Source organism: Cyprinus carpio, chromosome B20 (genome assembly GCF_018340385.1).
Source record: "Cyprinus carpio isolate SPL01 chromosome B20, ASM1834038v1, whole genome shotgun sequence".
Lineage (NCBI taxonomy): Eukaryota > Metazoa > Chordata > Actinopteri > Cypriniformes > Cyprinidae > Cyprinus > Cyprinus carpio.
Window position 1 is genome coordinate 19,267,314 of NC_056616.1, and position 20,389 is coordinate 19,287,702.

General features: G+C 36.9%; 1 long non-coding RNA gene across 1 annotated transcript in view; it reads right to left on the reverse strand.

Annotated features, from left to right (window-relative positions):
- The window catches only part of LOC122141092, a 50,437-nt gene extending 32,219 nt beyond the window's left edge, over positions 1–18,218 (reverse strand). The window contains exon 1 of the long non-coding RNA XR_006157539.1: positions 17,997–18,218. This is a non-coding gene — a long non-coding RNA (uncharacterized LOC122141092). The remainder of the gene's footprint in view (positions 1–17,996) is intronic.
- Between the last annotated feature and the right edge of the window lie 2,171 nt (positions 18,219–20,389).

Genomic DNA, 20,389 nt, shown 5'->3' on the forward strand with positions numbered 1-20,389 from the left:
TTATTACATGAGTTTATCCATTAAATCTCCACCAAACCGAAAGCAATTCTGAGCGCAGCATATTGGTTATTGGCCAGTATTACAGATTTATTTTTATTTAGCAGTGTCAGACAATATTCAGTATTTCAAAAATATGATTAAATTCATGTACATTATAATGTTGTTTTGCCTAAATTTGCTATTGCATTTTAAATGACTGCTTTCAGTTTTTTTGTTGTTGTTTTTTGTTTTTTATTTTTTATCGGTACCATATCTGTTATCGGTTTATATTAGAGGTTGTTTTTTTTTTTTTTTATTGTAGCAGTCAACACTGAATATTTATCAGTCAATATTGGATATTTATTTGTGCATGCTACTTTCCCCAATTTCAAACTTAATCTTTAAAAATATCAATCATTTTATAACACTATTACATATAAACCTTAGCAGAATATTATGCTAGAATTTACTTTAGCTCTATTAATTTAAATTATTTAAAAAGACTATCTTTTTAGTGGTTTTATTTTCAATTTATTTTCACAAAATACAATTGAATTTTAATATCTAGATCAAAATACAATAGAATTTTAATATCTGTTTATCAGCCACAACAGGCCAGTGTATACATATCTAATGTAAAACAAATGCATTGTTTCTGAAGCTAATTTGAGATGCTGCTTCCACTAATGTAAAAATCTGTGCTATTACTAATGGAAACATATGCAACAATGAAGCTGAACAAAGGAATACCAAAATACTCAAAGGAAACCACTGCAGAGCAGAGTCACATACAAAAAGAAGAAAGACAAAACCCAACTGATTCATCAGAGCAATTACTGAGAATTAGCATAGGTTTAGCATAGCCCAGCGAATTATCATCTAAATCTGCCTCTATTCCTGGACTCCTGTGTGACGCATGATTCTTTTATCTCCTGAAAGATTGATTTGGCCGTATAGCTTCAGGCACAACACACACACACCTCTTCATCATGACTGAGGTGACATGAACACAAAAGATTCCTGGTGCTCGCATTGTCAGCCATCTGATTCATTAGTGTTCATTAGAGCACTACTGTCACCACGACACCAGGGTCAGTCCTCATTGTAATCACAGCTGAGAGACTAACACCACAGGACACACACATACACACACACCTGTATCTGAATGGATTGTGTGTGTTTTCAAACTCATCTGAACGGAAACAAAAGATTCATAGGCGAGTTCGGGAGGCCGTCATTCATCCATCCCGATCTCGGCTATCAAAATCCAACAAAAGCACTAGAGGGAAGAGAGAAGGAAGAAAAAGTAGGAAGAGAGGGATGACAGGAGGTTAAAAGGATTTAAGGGCGACAGCTGCAGACACTTTGTAATCCAACCATGTGATGATGTCACTCACACTGGCAAGACGAGTGGGCAGAGTCAAGGTCGAGCAGGACAAGGTCATCGGTACGAGACGAGACAGACAAGGGCAGTTTCTTCAGCTGTCTGTGAGAGAGAGACAGAGCTAATGGCTTCATCAACATATGTGAGTTTTCTTTAGGGTCGAGGGTGAACCTGGTGACCCTGAAGCCAAGCCTATCGGTGTGTCTGTGCATTTACGACGTTTGGCTTTAAAAGTCCACTTGTAAACTTTAATGGTCCTTTACTGCTGCTTTTCTGCCTCATTTCAATAATGTGTCTAATTAGGGATCTGTTTAAATATTAACCCTCAGATCTTTCTCAACTGACACATCTATGGCCTTGTAAGCATTGGAAGCATACACTTATGGAAATATGTGAAATTGACATTAACAGTGTCTTCTTAAACCAATTTGTTATAAATTTTATAATGTCATGTATATTTGTATTTTTAAAATTATTTGTGAATTTTAAATAGGCATTATCTTTAATACAACCTGCATATTTGAACTGTAAACGGCTACATTTGCACCTAAAAAACTAAATTCTATGACAATTTTTTTTTTAATAAATGTATAAAATTATGTTGGTTTTGGATGTCCACCATAACACTCAATGTAGGAAATACTGCAAGCAGAGTGATACAAACGGTGAAACGGTTAGAGTGCTGTTAGCAATAGAATATCACAAACCTGAAAAAGGCATTCAACCAATCAGATTTGAGAACCAGAAATAACTGTTGTATAAATACATTTTAATATTTTTTTCTAGAGCACATGATACTATATATATATATATATATATATATATATATATATATATATATATATATATCTATATATATATATATATATACATATAAATCCATATATTATTATGACTATATATAAATCCATTATTTTAGCATTTATTTTTTTGCATTATTTAATTGCTTTAAGCAATTGTAATAGTGAACTGGAACAAATTATTGCCATTTCAAAATATAAGATTTTCATATAAAATCAAGCAATATCCTTTAAAAGAGCTAAAAATAAATACACAGCATGTAATAATGTCTCCACGTCAGAGCATAAGATTTAAGCATGAATCGGCTTTATGTGTGATTTGATGACTTGAATCATCAACCTAGTTTGTAAAGCTCTTCCTCCACTTCCCCCTTTTCTCTTCCCAGGAGTGCAACAAAACATCGTTGCAGAGGTCTTAATCCATTGCCTCAGGGGGCTGCTAATTAATTATTTGTTAATGACTTTAGGGATTTCACAATGACACTTCAGTCAAGATGATGAGATGTTTGCTGGGTGCAGAGGAAGGGGCGGGGGGAGGGTTTGGCAGACAGATTAGCCAGGTTTGGACTCACTGAACCAGGTGTGTGTGGGAGCGGGAAAGAACGTGTGAAGGTAATTGCAGAGCACCGGGTTCAACGAAGAGCCTTTGTGATTACTTTACTAGGTTTTGAGGCGTGTGACTTTCATTCTTGAAAATGGATATGAGGCCTCCTAAAGAGCGAAGGTTCCCCTTTTCCTCTCTTGACCCCTCGTTTCTTTCCTGTTCCTCTAATAAAGGCTTGAAGTGTGCAGAGACGTGAGGGTTTCTTGGACACCCCACTGGTTTATGGCCACCCCTGCCAGACACTTTGACAGGTCAAAATGTTGCACACCCGGGTCAAGAGGAGAAAAGGCCTCAGATCTATGTGTGAACAACACGTTTTAAAGGAAAGTACTCCTTCAGTATTAACCAACTTCCTCATTGCGACAGATTTAGACAAGAGAATGATGAAAGTATGATATGAGAAGGACATAATGATTTTATTATACTTTTTTATTCCAGCCAAAATTAGGATGTCACATACCTTTAAACTAAATATAAATAAAACTAAAATAAATATATATATTCTCCAGTATAAATATAAATAAATAGAATATGTGTGTGTGTGCGTGTATAAACATACATATATATGCTTTTTTATTTTTCAGTCATGTTAATGTTTTGTGCTTTTGTTATGTGCTATTGTAATTTGTATTTGTTCTCCAAATTTCACATTTCTAAATCGTTTTCATCTATTATTTCAGTGTTACTTTTATTTCAGTCTTATTTTAGTCGCTAATTTTAGTACTTCGATTTAAGGTAAAATGTATTTATTTCAGTTATTCAGTTATGTATTCCAAAGCAACATTTCAATATTTTTCACTTTTCATCTCATAATCACTTTTCATCTCATAATCTCATATCTTCAGTTTTATTTTAATAGTTTTATTCTCTCTAAATGATAACAACAGTCTCTCATATATGATTTTCAACCACTGAATCCCAGCATGACAGAAATGAGAGGAGAGATACACTCAAGGCATTAATATCTGGGTTACATAATTCAACCTTCAAGCTGGGGGAGCAGGATGACCTTGAAACAAAGCATACGCAGGCACACACAGATTCACACTGGATTCATCCCAGAACGGTGAAGCCCTGCAGACACTGACCAGACTGATTTATTCTGCTTCTAACAATGCATCCCACCTAACCACACCTCTTTCTCTCAGTCTTTCTCTTCTCCGCAGTCTCCAGCTGTCCGTCAGCATACCTCTACATCGGCGGGTCCCTCCCTCTTCCTCTCTGATGGTGCCTCAGTCTCTGTGTACACTGTGCAATTGTTTCTGTCCTTTAAGACTGCTGCTCGTTAGATTGTACAATACAAGAGTGCTGAGATATGGTCAAAACAAATGCATATCAATTCTAAATCATATAGGACGACTTGCATTATAGAAGCATTCAAATTAAATGTGAATGCTTTTAAAATAATGCTGAAGGCTAATATTTATTGCAAATCAATCACCAATCAGTGGGTGGATAATTTTGCCCTACAATCAAAGGATTCTTTTATGATACCAAAATGTGTCTCAGTTGGCAAAATGGTGTGGAAAAAAACGCACAGTATGCACCAGGGCTTAAGGCAGTCTGGCAGTTTCAGCTGGTGCCAGTCTATTTCAATAACGGGTTGCAAGAAAGCAAGTGTGTGTGTGTGTGTGTGTGTGTGTGTGTGTTACCCTGGTTTGATCATAGGTCTATGGCACCCCTATGAGGCAGATGGTGGTATTACACATTTTATGGGGGTGGAGAGAAAGAAAGAGAGGAGAGAGGGATGATGAAATCCTGGCTGCTTTTCAGCAACGAACTGTACAGTGAGATCATCCCTTTTCTCTATACATCCAGCCTCGCACACACGCTCGCTCGCTCGCTCGCTCGCTCGCTCGCTCCTGCCATTATGCAAGCGAGAAACAGACGGAGAGAGAGGCGAGGGGGGGAGGGTGAGAGGATAGGGTCGACGGGGTGCTGCAGGGCTTTACAAGGACACATGAGGCATGCAGGCTACTGTCTGGAATGCTTCATAATATGCCTTCACATTTATACATGCACATTCAGCTCATGCTATATAAATAAATATTGATTTTCCCAGCACTCATGCAGTCAGCTCAAGTTACAGACAATAGCTCTAAGAAATGAAGATTAGCAACCAGTTTAAAAAACAAAATAAAAAAAATACTAAATGTTTAATTTAAATAACAATTTTTGAAATTAATCTCATTAGGGGGAAAACTATTTCACAATAAATGTTTTATAATTACATATACTCCAGAAACAATAATAAAAATATAGAAATCTAAGTTAAGAATTAAAAAATATATATATAAAAATGTATAAATTAATTGTCCTATATAATACTTTTATATATATTACATACACACACAATAATAATAATAATTTATATATATTAATTTTATTAATAGAAAAATGTATACATTGTAAGAATCTAATTCTCAAGGTGATGAATTCTTGACAAAACCCATGACAAATACATAATTTAAATTTTAAACCACTAGATGTCTATTATAGATTGCAAATAACAAACGTGCCTTGTCAAAGATGCAATTTTCAACGTCCTGCATAATTACATGAATTTCAGATGATTTATTGCAGTTTATCTTTTCTATCGCAAGATAACAAAATAAATAAATAATAACAAAGGGTGGCCTGGCAGCACACAAACAGATATGCAAGCAATCAAAAATTTCACAGTGTTATAAAAAAAAAAATGTATCAATTTAAAAATTATGACATTTTAATAAATTTAGGATTTAAAATGGGGGTTTATAGGTTGTAAAACATATTCTAAATGTGTAGAACAAAGCCTGCAGAATCCCAGGTGCAGTGAACAAAGAATTCCAGCTCTGGCTGAAAAGTGTATTACACAACCTCAGAGCTGTACAATAAAGAGGCGCTGCAGGATTGGCTGAGATGAGCTTATGTCTGACTCCAGGTAATAAACCCATTGAACCTATTTCTCTCTCTCTCTCTCTCCGTCTCAAATGCACACACATGTACTGGAGCACACATACACACACCTTCTCTTGTGTACAGACAAAGCCACTGTCATTTTCCCTTACTCTCCTTCGTCCTCTCCTGCTTTACCACTCTCTCCATAGAACGTTAACCTTAATGCTCTTTCAGCCAGCAGCCCAGCACTACAGTATGGAGTTCATAAAAAAAAAAAAAAAAAAGCATGTTAGGACACACACAGCCTCGGCAACAAAGAAAATGTACAGTACAGGCTCACTGCTGGGCTTTTCAATGGATTCGGCATGAAAGCGCCAGGAATCATTAATCACCAGCAAGACCGGAGATATGAATTCATTGAGCGCGTCACCGAGGGGTCATCTCAGTCATTCAGCGGCATGAGGAGGGACGTTTCCTCAGCATTCCCATGACATCCGTGCAGGATTCCCAAACCTTACCACACACAGAGCCCGAACCGAACTCCGCATACCTAACAAAGGTAGACGGCTCCCAGCATACGGGAGGGAGCCCGCTCCTGTCCGATCCAGTCAAAGCAAACGTCCGTCCCCACACAATCACTCAGTATGGGAGAAGACAAGAGACAAAATTACCAAGCACAACCAATTAAACAACACAATGTCTTAAAGAAAGGAGAAAGACAGAGAGGAGGAAAAGAATAGAAACGCAGAAATCATTTCTTTTGTCACGGCCATGTTTGAAGCCTTTGTGCCCATGGAAATGTTTCAGGTTTAAGTGAATAGCCAGTGACGGGTGAGCAGAGTAGCGGGGCACATGAATTACCCCGGGAGGGGCGGCGAATGGCCAGAACAATGGCAGAGCACCGGTTCGGATTGGAGCTCTATTTGTGTGGCAGATGGATGCTGCTTTGCGTAATTTGTGTGCTGTACATGATAAGGGGCCCAGTCGGGTTTGGGTATTTCCACTGTCCAATCGCACACCGCACATATCAAGTCTACCAGGTTCGAAGCACCTCTCGCGCTGAAAAACTATCAGAAGTGGGAATGCCTGCAAAAAAAGAAGAGAGACACATACAGAAACCCTAATGAGTTCAGACAAGGCTTCCCCTCATGGCGCTGCTGTTTGGTAGCCGAGCTCAGGTTTTGCTGTCGTTTCCATATCATTACACAATCATTGTTGCTGGATTTCTTCAGAAGTCCGGCTACATGGCTGCTGTTGCTTATTAGGAGGCCCTGAGGTCGTCCTGCTTGCCTCTGCCCTACACACGGCGCTCTGTTAGGGCCAGCGTTGTAGGTGGGTGAGGCGGGGGGCCAATCACCCACGGCAGTTCCCAGGAGTGGAGCGCCGTGGGCCCCTGAGATCCCCCTCAGGGGTAGAGGCATCTGGATAGGGCGAGGAGGGGGCTCACTATTGTCAAAAGCCATCAGATCTCAATATGAAACACAGAACTCAAGCAAAATCCTTCAGAGTGGCATTTTTCCACCGTTTTACTCTTTTTTTAAAATTCCTTTCTCTTTCATTTTTCAGTGGTGGTTCTTTTGCTCGCTTGAATTGGACAATGCACGGCTCAGGTTTTAAAGGAATAGTTCACCCTCATGTTGCAACACAAAATATAAATTTTTGAAGAATGTTCTGCCTTTTCTTTGATGATGCAAGTAATTGAGAACTGGGTCAAGCTCTATAATGTCATGAAAGAACCATAAAAGCATCATAAAAGTGGTCTATATTACTTGTGAGCTATAGTCAAAGACTTCTGAAGTCACACAACAGCAACTGGGTCTGATGTTAATTTCAGTGAAGTAATTTTTCTTTACATTAGAGAAGTACAGTACACTGACAGTAGTGAACAATTCATTCTATTGCGCTGAATTAGGGATGTTCATTTCAGTTATTTCTCCTAACCAACAACCGACGCTTGTTAAATCGATTATTAACCGTTAACCAACAAGATTACTTTAAAGTAGAATTGAATTAAATTAGAAAGGATAAGTGTCTGTGACCCATTAAACTAACAATTGTTTTCCAGGGATTTATTTTACAAACAACAGAAAATGAAGATTCACATGGTCACTTCACGCACCTGCAGTGCTTCTGCAAGCGGAGAAAAACATAATAAAGCTAGGCTATATATAACGAATAAAAGGCCTATATGAGAAATATATTTTTAATTAAATAATTAATTAACAAATCGAAAGAAAAAACTGTGCAACAAATAGGCTAGTCTAGTATGCAGAGTTTCGGTTCATGCATTGTTGTGTTGCATGCGAGAAAGGAAACCAAGACGGCAGAAAGCAGCATCTTATTTTTCTTTATTTTATAAAAGCACAAAGATTTGTTTTTATTGTGAATGTACACAAATAAAAGCAACCCTTTTACAGTTTAGATTATCTGTATGACTAGGAGTAGTTGTTTCCATTGTTAGAAGGAAAAATTCAAGCTCCGGCGCCGCACGCACACACACAGTTGAGCATTGCTAACTTAACAATGCAGCCTGTTCATTATCATAATAAAAAAAAAGTGAGTCAAACATATGGAAAAAACACACTGCTCATTTTAAATATGTAGTAAAATCTGTGCACACATTTTGTTTTACATGGACATTGAAACAAGTACAAAACCAGGTTTACATAAATATTTTGGCTTTCGAATACATCGCGAATACGGAAACATTTGGGTTTGTGAGAGACCCATCGTTGGTTTCAGTTTTGTTTTAGCCTAAATTAATTCATATATAGCTATAGCTTCTTACATTTTTTCTTTTTTTTTCTTTTCTGAATACTGTTAAATTTAAAAGATTTGCTGTGGAGTGAGGGGAAATAAAATAGTCTAGCCTATGTTTATAATGTCTGTAAACATTTTGCATCGGGATTTCTGAATGAAATAAAATAGAGTTTTTTTCTCTCAAATTTTTTTATTTTATTTTATAGGTCTACACGTAGCGAATTTTAACCATGCAAAAATATTTTATAAAAGACTTTTTAAATCATTTAACTGATTTTATTAATCGGTCAAAATTCTTACTGTCGGTTAATAGTTAACTGGTTAAAATCATCATCCCTACACTGAATATTTAAATGAAATCCCTTAATCCAGTTCACAAAACAATTTGTTCATGAATTGGAAAGATCTGATTCTCACTGACTCCAAAGCTATGCTGGCATGCACCAAAATTGGTAATAATTGTTAGTTTGTAATTGCAGTAATTTTTAGTAATTGTTAATAACTGTTAGTAACTGGATTAAACAGTTACATTTAAGGCTCAAACAGACTGAAAAGCCTTCTTGTAAACACATCAATCGATCAGAATGAGCAAGATCTAGATGAAATTTCGATTTTATTAAACATTTAAACAAATATTAAACATAACTGATATCTGAAATCAGACTGAATTCATTCAGATTGAGGAAAATTTGTGTATGTAAACATATCTAATGATCTGGTTGCAATGGTTAACAGTCAATAATGACTTACATTCCAGAAGACTTGGGACAAAGTCATATGCATCACACTTATGGTGTTTTTGCCAATTTGGAGCTTTACAGCCAGGCCTCATTCTATTTCATTATATCAGTTAAAAAATTCACGTTTGAAATGGCAGGATGAGTAAATGATGACAATTTTTTATTTTTGGGAGAACATCCATTAAAATAATCTGAGTGAGCAAAGAACAGGGAAGATACAACATGACAAAACTAGACAAATGTGCAAAACCTCAGCCAGCTCAGACCCTCTCCATCACAGCTATGAGCAAATCCTTTCAACATTCACCGGCACGTCACAGACGATGACATACATAATGCATCAGAATAAAAATAGTGTGCATTTGCATTATGTATATCAGAGGTGAGTGAGTGCATGCTGACGGAGAGAAACCACTGTCACCATCAGCTATTAACAGACCATCCCAAACTCCCTTTCCAAGATGTCATCACAAAGCTTATATAATCAACCAACATCAGTGACCTGCTCTAATTATTTGACTCTTTTGTGCTGCAGATATTCTGTCAATCCCATAATCATGTTCCACCTGCAATAATCCACATTCTACAGGAGTACCACCATTTTTTGATTACATAATGTGGAAGAAATGTTACATCACTGCAGATGGTAAAAAAATACAAAGCAGAGCTCACATATTCTGGTGCAATTCGATGCAAACGTTTCATTCCTAACTAACATTTAACATTGCATTCCTTAGCATAGTTCCACTACAGTTATTGCTATGGCTGTAAATATATAATAAATAAATAGTGAAACACAAGAATCTAAAGGGAAAGACATTAATTTCAAAAACAGTCAGAACCCTAAATGATCAAATCAAATCAAATATGTCAAAACAAGTAGTAGTAGTAATAATATTGCTTAACTGTTCTCATTATATTCTCATTTTTATATATATTCTCGTATATACACACACACACACACATATACAGTATATACACACACACACACACATATATTAATGTATATATTTCTCTATATATATATATATATATATATATATATATATATATATATATATATATATATTATTGTTGTACTATTATTAAGCTATTTTGTCAAAAACTTTATCAATTTTTTTTTCCTGAATAGCATTTTTTGGATATAAAATAAATAAAATAAAATAAAAGTAACTAGTCATTTTCCAGTCATTCTTCGCCAGCATAAGAGAATTCATACCAGGTGATATTATGATAAACCACATCACGTTATCGCAGGACATGATCCAAATGTTTGTAGGCTAGACAGAAAAAAAGAATAAGGAAAGCAAGAGACAGAAAAGGATAAAGAGAAACAATAATCCATAAATCAAAGCACAAAAGACACCTCGAGAGCGTGACACTAATGTTTGAGGCATGAGATCTGCATCGTTGCTTGAGAGAGCTCTCTGTTCAGACACCCAATTAGCCAATCAGCAGCCACAGCTCCGCACGCCTGTAGATTCTAATTGGCAGCTTCCTCCTCCCTTTGCTTAACACGTTTTGTTTTTGTGCAGTCAGAGGAAGGAAAGCCTCATCTGCCTCAACACACGAGTGTGAAACTCGCCGGCCCTTGCACAACAATGCAGCTGCTTATCTGCATATGACAGGGCCAATTTAAATAAAGAGTACATATGTAAAACAGGGGAGGAGTGGGCACTTTGTTAAAGCTATCCTAATTAGAGCAGAGAGCTGTCAGCCAATCAAAGGCCTGCTTATGTTGGGCACACCACAGAAATGCTAAAAAAAAAAAAGTTAAATATCGCTATAGCTGTAGATTATCACAGATAATATGAACAAAGCAGTAACACTCGTTCTGTTTGGGGTCAAAGCTTCAGTAAAAGCTGCTAAATTTAGTGAAAGCGCATTAAAATAATTTAGAGGGCATAATACTTTAATTTTGAAATTACTACTGGGTCATTAAATGTCAATTCAAACCAGAAGTCTGTTTTCAGTAGTTTGCCCTACTTTTTCCGTTTTTTAAGAAATGAATGCTTTTCAGCAAGGATGCTTTAAATCGATCTAAAGTGACAGTAAAGACATTTATATTGTTCCGAAAGATGTATATTTTAAATAAATGCTATTCTTTTTATTCTTCCTGAAAAAATGAGTGTACAAACATTTAAAAATGTATGATAATATGAAATATTTCTTGAGCACTGAATCAACTTATTAGAAAGATTACTGAAGGATCATGTGACACTGAAGACTGGAGTATTGATTGCTGAAAATTCAGCTTTGACACGACTGAAATACATTACATTTTAAAATATATAAAAATAGAAATCAGGCCTTTTAAATTGTAATAATATTTCACAAGATTATTTCTATCAAATAAATGGATCCTTAGTAACCATAAAGATACTTTTTTCAAATATGTTATATTCTTATAAATAAATCACAGGGATGTCTGGAAGACCAAAGAAAAAAAGTCAAACATACTGAACATGAGGGTTGAACTTTTCGCTGAAGACATGCAAACATATCTACACGAGACCACCCCAACTATCATGACTGCTGTGAAATGTAGCGTGACCCCCCCCCAAAAAAACTACTCTGGGGTCTCCCCTCAAAAGCCGAAAAAAAGGAGGGGAAAACTTTCTTCCTCCTTGTCCATCTAAACCTGAGAAACACACTGAGGAAATATCCTGCCCTGGAACCATTTTACAATGCTTTTGATCACAGAAACTTCTTACCGAAATGGGGTCCAGGAGGAGAACCGGGCAGATTTGTCCTATTTATGCAGTTCAAATTCCGGTTTCAAAAAAAAAGAGTGGGGGGAAAGCAAGCCTGTGGCCATTATGTCTACAATTTGCCCCAGTCAGTCAGACAGGCAACTGCCTCTGGGAATGTTTGGTGTGTAAATTACGCGTTACCTCGAAAGCACGTTTCAATTCCTCAAAGTTGTGTTTCCCAGAGGCGTATTTATGATGTGAAGAACTTCCCACTACAACAATAACACGACCCCCGTGAGCATGAGGCCTTTATGAAGTGTGCAGATGCCGCACATCATCACTCCAACAAAAAGGATCCACTTCAACGTCACACAAGAGTGTTTGTGACTCACTGTAAATGGGAGTATTGTGTGTGAGCTTGAATGAAACTGACCTGGTTCTCAGACGCTTTGGATCTGGTCCCAACGTATCTTCACAGCACTGGCCTTTATACAAGAGGTCATGTATGGACATATAGATCAAAAACCTGGTTAATAAGACGGTATTTCCTGTGTTCCTGTAAGACAGCTACACATATTCATATGGTTTGGGGCAATTTACAGTGAGCTTAAGTTATGGGTTCCAAGATGTTCCTCATTGCGAGCGCTCTGTGTGCATTTTACCCACCGTAGCATGTGTTTTTGATGAGCAAATATAGATCTGAATTTCAAATAAAAGTAATGGCGAGCAGACGGTGTTTAGGTGGGAGAGCATTCCTGAGAGTTGAGGTAAAGGGGAAGCGGAATTAAAAATATCCCGGTCGGCTGGCTTGGCTCCAGGTGTGTGAACCAGCGGGAGGCCCCCGCGAATGGTTAACGGAGCAGATGAACAGTAGGGGGCGCTGGGCACAGCGGATCCCGGTGACATTTCAAGCGGGAGGCCGTTTCAGCACAAGACACGATGATTAATGACTAGCATTATCCCTACTGAGAGAAAACACATCACTCGCAGCCCCCCAAAAATATACATGTGCCTCTTCCTCTGAGAATAAAGGGATGAAAAGAACAAGTGTGGGGACGTTCTGCTCCCTTCATCCTCTCGGCTCCGTGTGTACTGTGGGTAAACTTAACATATGGCACATCTGAGGGTAATCATCTCACACACACTCTCCCTTTATCTCGCAGAAGAGATATTTATTACTTTGTCTAGAGAGGAGATTGTGTGTCACTGAGCTGAGCTACGGGGTAAAACAGACACGGGATATGTTCAGAATGGAATCCTAACTTAGAGCAAGAAATGTATGAGAAACAGTGTGTAAAAAGAATAAAATGAGTTTAAAACACATTGGGTCTCAGTCATTAAGTGTGCGTATACACAAATTTGTGCATGAAATCTGCCTTTTATACGAATAAATCATGATTCACCAATAACTCTCATACTAAAATGTAGGATTTTCGAATTTCAGATATTCGTCGAATTTTTTTTTTAAAAATCCACATTCGAGTGCAAAACTGTTGCATTCGAATTTTAGGTCTGCATCAGCCGTCAGGCAGCTTTATCAGTGGCGCCAAAATGCGACGACGAAGTAAGCGTCATTGCATTTTAATGCTTTTGTTAGCCTATCCAGTTGAACCCAGTAGATGCGGCGCTGCTACGGTGTTCATTTAACATATTGCAGAAAATGAAAGCATCAGTGTGGGGAAGATGTTGTTTACGTCGAAACTGAAACCAAGCCGTTCACACAGAAAAGAAAGCCATGTAAAATTAATGTAAGTTCAACTTTTAAAAAACATGTCTTAAGACTTTATCTAATTTTTTCCATCCCACTGTATCTCATGTTTTTAAATGAAGAAAGTAGCCTACTTTTGTGATTGGTTTTTGGTCCTTTGTATTAAACTATACATACATGCATGATGCTGTTTTTTTTTCTAATTATTTAAGCAACTTTATTAATTATATATGGTTTATAAACATTATTTTAAACAGTATGCACTTTTTTCAAAGATAGTCGTGTTATTGTATTACGCTTTAAAGAAACGTACATAATGTTTTGCTCAATGCGCCCTCTTGTGGCCTCAGGAGAGAAGCCAAAAGCTTATTTTCCCCTAACTGAAATTATGCCTTTTAAAATAGAATATAATTTGAATTGTGATAATATTGAAGCAGAAAATTCGAATTTAGTTTTTCAGTCATTTTGACAGCCCTACTAAAATTTATTCTAAATTATGAAAAAAAAAATTTAGGAACAACTTAAACAAAATGTAAATTGCCCTTTTTAGTTATTGAGACACATTATTTTACTAGTTTGTCATCTCATAAATAATGTTTGGGTAATTTAATTTAAATTTTGCATAAATATGTCAAAGATAATTGACGCTTGGCTGTGATCTGCTTTGAAAATGTTACTAACAAATCCTACTTTAGCAATAGTTGCTATTTACAATTTGCTATATTCTATATATAAAAAACAGTGTTGCCAAATGATATAATTTTTTTTTTTTTTAATTCAATAAAAAAGGCAGATAAAGTGCTTTGAAATACAACAGTCATCGCCCACATCCAATCAATTGCAACACATTATGAATAAATTTTACTAAAAAAAAAAAAAAAAAAAAACTTTTGAAAAACTTTTCATATAAATTTCCAGTTCGGGATATTCTGTAAAGTCTGAGTTGGCAACAGTTACCAATTGGGTGGAGCTTAGTGAAGGGTTGAAAGGGTAATTCACCGCTGGAAAGATGGGCTTTTAATAAAACTTGAATGTGCAGTAGAAGTGCAAGAAATGTGTTACATGACAAAACAGAGAAAAGGGGCTATGAAATTCCAAAAATGTTATGAAATTTCAACACCCATAATGCCCAGGGCTCCAACTGTCCGTGGGTGGGAATTTGTAGATTTAACAAAAACACTAAAGCTGACAAACCAACCAGGAGATCTGGGTGCAGGTAACACAGATAAAGGGTACACACTGTTCATTTGAATGTACTAGATAAAGCTGATTGACAATTTTCAAATTTGTACATTAACTGTTAAGAAAAAAAAAAAAAATTTTATAAGTCATTTAAAGAAACAACCATAGTTAATATTGCTTCCAGATCATTTATCACTTAAAATAAGCAAAAAGGTTGTGATGAGTGCACAGTGTGGTGGTGGGGGGGTTAGTACGAGTTGCATGCACTTCTGAACATTCCCATGTGCTCCCACTTTACTCTTAAAGGAACAGTTCACCAAATCTGTCCCATGAAGAAATAAACTCAACCACATCTTGGATGTCCTGAGGGTCAGTGCATTTTCAGCATATTAAAATTTTTAGGTGAGCTATTCCTTTAATGCTTTTTCCCTTCCTATAGGATGTGAACTCTCTTCCTCATTCATAATTCACATAAACATTTATATACGCTGACTGAGTATATAGAACTCCACACGAAAATCCCCAATGATAGATGTTGATGGTACAGTAACAGGTTTATAAATCTTCCTCCTGTCTCCGGTACCTGGGTGAGGCATTTCCACAGCAGATTGATTTCATTAGAGCATGCTGTTGTGTGGGTGCAACCTAATGCGTGCTAAAGTGTGCCCGATCAATGAGGATAGCGACTGCGCTAGAATTTCGCTTTCTCAGCACACCGGAGGTGGCAGCTCAGTCTGTTCACTATGATCTCCACATGCCAGAGGACATCTGTCTGACCTGACTGATGACCAGCTGCTGTAGTTCTGCTACTGCAAAACTCACATTCAAGCATACGCTTTATAAATGCCCTCTTTTAAAGTATAGCTAACCAAAAATGTATTTACTCAGCCTTTATATAGTTTCAAACATGCATGACTTCCTTTCATCTGTGGAACACAAAAGAAGATATTTTGAAGGATGCTTTTAAGCTTTTTTTTTCTTCCAAATTATTAACGCAAGTTACTTTGTTTTCCCATTTATTCCCTGATGTCTCTCCTGTCTCAGTGTTGAGAGAAATTGGGAGTGAGGTGCAGAGGCACTTCCTCCAGACCAAGGCTTTTTATTAAAAATAAATAAGCAAGCCCAGCTCAGGTAACAAAAAGTAACGTAATGCATTACTTCCCATAAAAAGTAACTATAATCGCAATTAGTTAATTTTTATGGAGTAACCCAATATTGTAAAGCATTCATTTTAAAAGGAACTTTTCCCAGTACTGACCACAACAGGTGCTTATCAGTATAACAGAAGTTAAATAAAAGGTGAGCTAAACATAATGCATAACATACAGTCAGCCAGACATTGACGGAAAATAAATCCTGATAGGGTCATCAGTCTTGGATCAGTCAGGGTCTTTTGTTTTCTGTGTGTGACGCAAGCCAGCATATCTCTTTGTAATGTGACTAAACAGAACAAAACGTGACTCTCAAAATTTCACACATGACTGAAAGAGAGCACCTCTGACCTGGATCCACTACACTACAGCATCATTTTGGATTTCAACCCTGACCTTAACAGATTGCGTTTGGACTTCATTGATCATCTGGCCAAAGCAGTCTTTTGTGGTCACTGACATTCCTGTCTCAAAAGGTTGCAGAGAGGTCCCATAATACCAGTGACCTCTCACCTTCAGGACTGGCCATGGAGTTTAGTTTACTCAAGTCACTGGACTTTGCATCGGTTGACAACAGTTGGTGAAGCTTATGAGAAAACAGCTCATCACTCATTCATTGATGTTTCTATCTGATCTGTTCATCAGTTAAAGAGAAGGCACAAAGGAAAAAAGGTATGTTTGGAATGGCATACTACTTATGTTTGGGGGGAGGGGGGAGTATGCATATTTTATATAAGCTTGGAACTACTAAACATTTTACATTTGTCAAAAATGTGCAGTATACTACAAACTATGGGACACTGTCTCCCAAAATGCATTGCATACTACAATTGCGTCATAGAGCACGGGACTTTGTTTCCCAAAAGTGTTGAAAGCTGTTTATAAAGCAAATTAGTGTCAATGGTTTCTAAGACCTACACAGGCATAATTTATATGTGGACATACAGTAAGCAGCACACTTAATATGCCATTGCAAACAAGGGCTGTATCCAAAATCACCCCCATATACCCTCATTTACTATTCTATACATTATTTCTCTCCAGTCCTCTACTACAGGAGGTGAATGCATTTGGAGACTTTTGAGTAGTTTGTGCTTACAGTTTAATAATCACCTAAAACTTAGCTAACTTTCAAATTCTAATAACGAAATGAAATTGATATCTTTTATAGAACCTAAGTTGTATTAAACAACTAAAAATCAATTTAAAAAGTAACCTACACCTGTATGATTCCATTGTGAATGGCATTTCCTGTTACCCGACTATCACAGTGCATTATAGGCATTCACTAGCCATTGAGTGTACATCAGCTATAAAATCATTGTTACTGTGCATTATGGGATTTAACGAGTGCACTCCATAACATCCACTTTGGTTTCTGGCACCACTTCAAATGGTGGTCCCTCCCTCAAATAGGGCATTATACTTGGTATGGGGGTGATTTATAGATACTGATGTAAGACATATTTCATGAACGCTTGGTTAGAAAGTGCAAGTAATATTTTCACACTGTACTGTACAATGTATAAATGAAATGAACGTCCAAACAAACAAACAGCCATCAATTCCACACAAAGCTGCAAGGAATGAGTGCACAACAAAAACAGCATTAGTGACAATTGAAAGGGGAACAAATAGCTGATATGAAACACTCAGCGATGTAGTGCAGACAGAGTGATGACTGAAAATGTTCATATTCATTCATACGCAGGAAATGATCTGTCATGTAGGTCTAGTTCAGCGCTGACCCTTGTTGTGCCTCAGACAAGAAATCTGTTAACACCCGCCTCACATGCTTTATAGGCGTCACTGGGAAAACCATATAAAACGGGCAACGACGATGAAAAAGCACAAACATCATCTTCTCAGAACAGTAAAACGAGACGCCTTCACTGCTTGTTGAAAACTTTGTGTATTTAACTTAGTACTCCTAAGGTTAGAGTCACCGACTGAAGGGCCTGACATGTGTGACATGACTTGGCCAGACCCTGTCTTAATCAACTAGATCTCACTAGTAGTCAATGCACTACTATTCGGAGTTTGCTGTTTCTAAATCTGTTCCATTGTCAAATCATAAATATTCCTATTAAGAAAAATAAACTAACATCAACTTACTGGTGACGTTGTCGTGTTTACTTCAGTCTCGAGCCATAAATTAAAGAAAACAAGCCATAATCCATGATGGCAACAAAGATTGTTAACAAATAAAAAATTATTAACGTTATATCAAACGATATCACTTCTGATGCATATACAGCGATGATGATAAATGACCAGTAGTGTTTTAATGCGCGATCAGGTAGTCTGATTCAAAGTAGACTGATTCGGGAGTCGAATGACTTTGTCCATTACCATCATTTTGATTCATCTTAATAAAATGAATCTTTTAAACGTTCACCAAAAAGACTCTTTCTGTAGGTTACATCAGTACACCGATAGGTGGCGACCAGCGAGTGCCTTTTTGAGAGCGTCTATGAATCAATGACTCGGATCTGTTTAAAAATAACGTGAAAACAGGCCTTTTAACAACCAAACTGCGTTCATTTAAAATTCAAAAGTTAATTTAAAATAAAAAAACTAAAGATGAATGATCATAATGATCATAATTACTGATTGATCAAGGCGACTTGTGTCTTTTAACACATTAATTTCTATAAACCTGTATAAACCTGAAATCTGAATCAGATTTGATTCTAGAAAAAAGTAAATATATTCTAAATGGAGCATATTTGCAAAGCAAAATTGGGAATAGGCTACCTGAAATCTCTAAATCAAATCTAGAACCAATAAAATGTTTTCACCAACAGCATCTTATATCTAAATTCAAAAAGTCAAAAGATATCCACTTAGAAACCAATAACAAGGTTTGCACTGCAGCAACTGTTACTTCCACAGAGGACAGTAAAAGGCACAAGAAAAGGCCTTTCATGTTGTGCCTTACAACATGTTTCCTCAGGTCATAAATAGATGGAAATTAAACATGTTTTTGATTAGCATGTGAAGTCCTGACAGAGTGAGACACATGAACCGAAGCAGACCTGCACTTTGGATTTGATCGTCAGCGGTGCTCTTCCTCTGAGACCGCACACTGACCTGTTAGCCCATGACCACCAGCGGAGACAGTAGACAATTGCATTTCAACAAATCACTGATCTTCAACCAGCCATAAAATCTGTGAATATATTACTGCACCTTTAAATTCAAAACCAGCTGTTACTGTACCAGTTCTGACCCAGAGAGCAGCTGAATGGTGCGCAGTGATTTGTGATCGGTGGGGAACGGCTGAGCCTCAGCTAGGGAGTGCTTCCTGTGTCATCTCGTGAAAGGCCATTTTACAATCTGAGCGGTAGGCTTTATGGACAGCAGGAGAGAGATCTCAATGCCCCTGATGTACTTTAACAGAGATGACTCTGTTCTCTCCCTCAACACATAAATCGACACACGTTAACCGTGTTTCCGAACTCACTTTTAAAATAGTCGTGTAGATTTAACCCATATGCAAAGAGAGGGGGAAGAATAGAATGCATTGTACCACAGTTCATTTTAAAGGGTTAGTTCACCCAAATCTGTGTGACTTATTATTCTTCCGTGGAACAAAAAATAAGACATATGAAGACTGCTTTTGTTCATATAATCAAGGTCAGAAGGGTCCAAAACAACACTGGACCTACTACACCAGAAGTAGTAGGTCATTCGGGTACTTTTTGCCTACTCTTTTATGAATACTGTGAATTCAGACATACATTTTTGGCACATACTGTTTTTCACCTACTAAATAGTAGGACATTATGTGATTTTGGATGGAGCCAAGGTCATCAAAACAGTCATGTGGCTCTTTTTATGTATTTTATTTTTTTTTTTATACAAGTGGGCCCGTCTCTGCTATAGAGTGTTTCTACATATTTGACCTAGGATGCACTAAATATATTAGTCAAGTCTTTCAAAAATACATTTTATTGGAATTTTATTGGAATTTTATCCTAAATAATGTAAACTGGAGAAAGGCCTAGTTGTTGCCCTACAAAATTTGCATTTCAAATAAATTAAAAGACATTTATTTTAAATGTGTCTAATATATAAGTAACATTTTATATATATATTTGTTATGGTTGTGTGTGTGTGTGTGTACATATATCTTAAGAAATAAATAACTTATTTCCCAATGCAATCAGTGGAAGACCTCACTCCACCATCAAGGTAATGTTAACAGCCTGTTTTAAGCATCAGTGTGTGTGTGTGTGTGTGTGTGTGTGTGTGTGTGTGTGTGTGTGTGTGTGTGTGTGTGTGTGTATGTTAAGGGTTATGAGACAGATATGAGAGTACTGAGAGCAACACTAGTCTTTCATGCTGTTGTTTTTATGATGCACTCAAAGGAGCTCTTAAAATTAACAGAGGGAAAGAGAAAGAGAATAGATCCATGCTGCACATGTAGCGGCCTGCAAAACCACATTTTATAGCTCTTTAACAGATGTTGATGACATTACATACCAGTCTTTTTTTTTAAACTA